Source organism: Cervus elaphus, chromosome 13 (assembly GCF_910594005.1).
Source record: "Cervus elaphus chromosome 13, mCerEla1.1, whole genome shotgun sequence".
Taxonomy (NCBI): Eukaryota; Metazoa; Chordata; class Mammalia; order Artiodactyla; family Cervidae; genus Cervus; species Cervus elaphus.
This window is the reverse complement of record NC_057827.1, coordinates 37,788,335-37,790,766: the sequence shown is the minus strand read 5'-3', so window position 1 is coordinate 37,790,766 and position 2,432 is coordinate 37,788,335. Positions and strand designations below refer to the sequence as shown.

The following is a 2,432-nucleotide window of genomic DNA, read 5'->3' as shown; positions in this document are numbered from 1 at the left end:
AAGAGGGACCTATAGTCCTGAGGAGGGGTCTCCCTTCTCTGATGGAGCTCACAGGCAGCCTGAGGGGTGTTGGCACTAGGGACATGTGACTGGAGGGAGCTGGCTGTCGGTACAGCAGGTATTTTTATTCCAGAGATGGGAGGTGGGGGTGGGAGGAGCAGTGTATGTGCTGGGGTGGGGGAAGCCTCTGACAGATCAGAAATGTGAACAGATGTTTCCCTGACAGAGAAGGTGGCTAACGAATACGTGAATAAAGGAGGAATCAGTGATTTCTGCTCAAGAGATGAATGTTTAATAAGTTCCAGGCAACCTTCCTCCACACACTTTGACCAATGCTTTCAGTTCCAGGGAAGATAGAGGGGTCTATCCCAAGGACACCTCAGGCTGATCCTTGACGTTTGTACTGTCTCATTGTTGTCTGGATCCAGTACAGAAAGCTGGAGATTCTGGTGTAGACATCTGGAGTTGTCCCATCATCTCTTACATAGGACACAATGCCCTGGGCCACACCATCACACACGAGCGGGCCCCCAGAGTCACCCTGTGGGCAGAGAGAGCAAGGGCTGAGCTCACCTTCTTCAGGTCTAGTCTCCCTGCCACCCTGGGGTGGGTGGTCTTTGTTAGGGGTCCTGGCTGATATCAGGGTCTTGTTGTTCCTGAGGTTTCATCTTGGGTTGACAACCCCACTGGTCTTTCTGCAGGAAGTCACTGCCCATATATGACTGTGGGGCTGTGTTCACCCCCCAGGGACACAGGACAGAGACCAGATAGGAGGACAGGCTGGGAACACAGGGACGGGATTCGTTCCCACAGCCCCCCGTCCTCACAGCTCAGCTGGGCCCAGGGTTTTGCATGGACAACACTGGGGATCTCACCGAGAAAAAATTCTTCCTCTTGTTTGGATCTCCAGCACATATCTGCGTGATGGGGATGTAGTTTTTGAAGCGAGCGATACATTTCTCCTCACTTTGGACTTCAAGATCTACCTCCTGTAGTTTGTCTGCAGATGTCAGACCTCCAGTCGCCCCCAGCCGGCCACACTGCACATCTTCCCTGGATTCACCTTCTGCCAGCGCCTGGGCAGATTGATGGGGCTCACTGCATCTGTCATGTCAGCCTTCCAAGCCAGCTGAAGGTAGAGGACAAGCATTCTCACCTACTGATGGCCCACAGAGGCTGCACGACAGTCATGGGGTTGCCTCCTCACAGCCCTGGGACCACGGAGGGGTGGCACAGGAGGAGGGTCAGGAATGAGGTCATGGGGGATGCAGGGCCCTGGATGGAAGGGTCCCGGAGTTAGTGCAGCCACGGGTCCCACCTGCAGTAACATGATGTCGTTGGCCCGAGTCTTATCATTATACCATGGATGCAGCATGGCTCTTCTCACTGGATGACCTGCTGGGTCCTCTCTTGCTCCCTGATGTTGTGGGCCCCCAGGGTGACATTGATTGAGCTGCACAGAGAGCAGAGAGGGAGCATATGTCACAGGAGAAATGGTCCAGAGGCCAGTAGGAAAAAGCACAGCTTAAGACAGGGTGGGACTGGAAGGGAGAGAATTCTAGGCCATGGGCTCTGGGGCTGAGCATCTTTGAGCTGTCTGCTTGCTGGCAGCTGAAACAGGATGGCAGTTCCTGGAGTCCACAGAGGGTGTTCAGTCTTATACAAGCTTGACTGTCTCTAGGGAAACATGAATTTCTCACACGTGCACCCTGGGCTGCAAAGCACAACTTTAGCTTCCTTCCATTCCAGGTCTGATCAGTTGCTTCTCCTCATGTGACACTGGCATGCACTTGGCCTTCTCCCCCCAAAGCTCACCTGGCCTTTGAAGAGCTTCCTACGTCCCCTGCGAGGGGTCAACAGAAGGTGGGGGCCCGGGCACTGCTCCTCACCTTCCCAAGGAGTGAGCTGCTGTCAGCACAAAGTCCTCACGCACGAGGAAACCCACACAGAAGAAAATGTCTTCTGAAACCTGGTATTCAACAAATGCCATGTAGGGATGGGAGTGTGGCTTGGCCTCACAGCCCCCAATGATTTTCCCTGAAAGAAAGATAACAGACTGCCCGCTGTGCTCATGGAGGCGAAGGCTGAAGAGGGGAGATCGGACCAAGGTTGCTGGTCTTTGAGAAAATTCAAACTGAGTTCAGAAATTTCCTGACATGGACCAGGGCCAGAGTGTATATGAGTGTAGCATAAATAGGTCTCTCCATGTGGGGTGTGTCTGGGCCTCTGAGGGTGGGACCATCACTCACCTGCCTCCCCAGTGGGGAACAGAAGAAGGACCGCCAGGAGCAAGAACAGGACCATCTCTCCAGGAAGGCTGATCAGATCTGAAGAGCTGCTGCTTCCTTCTGGTCTTTTAACCCTGAGTGTCTCCTCTGCTGTGGTGGCTGTTATCACAGGAGGCTTCCCAGAAAGTGTCACACCACTGTTTG

The 2,432-nt window shown here is 53.8% G+C and overlaps 1 pseudogene; it reads right to left on the bottom strand.

The window, feature by feature from the left end:
* Positions 1–276: 276 nt before the first annotated feature.
* Positions 277–2,432, bottom strand: LOC122706548 (annotated as a pseudogene).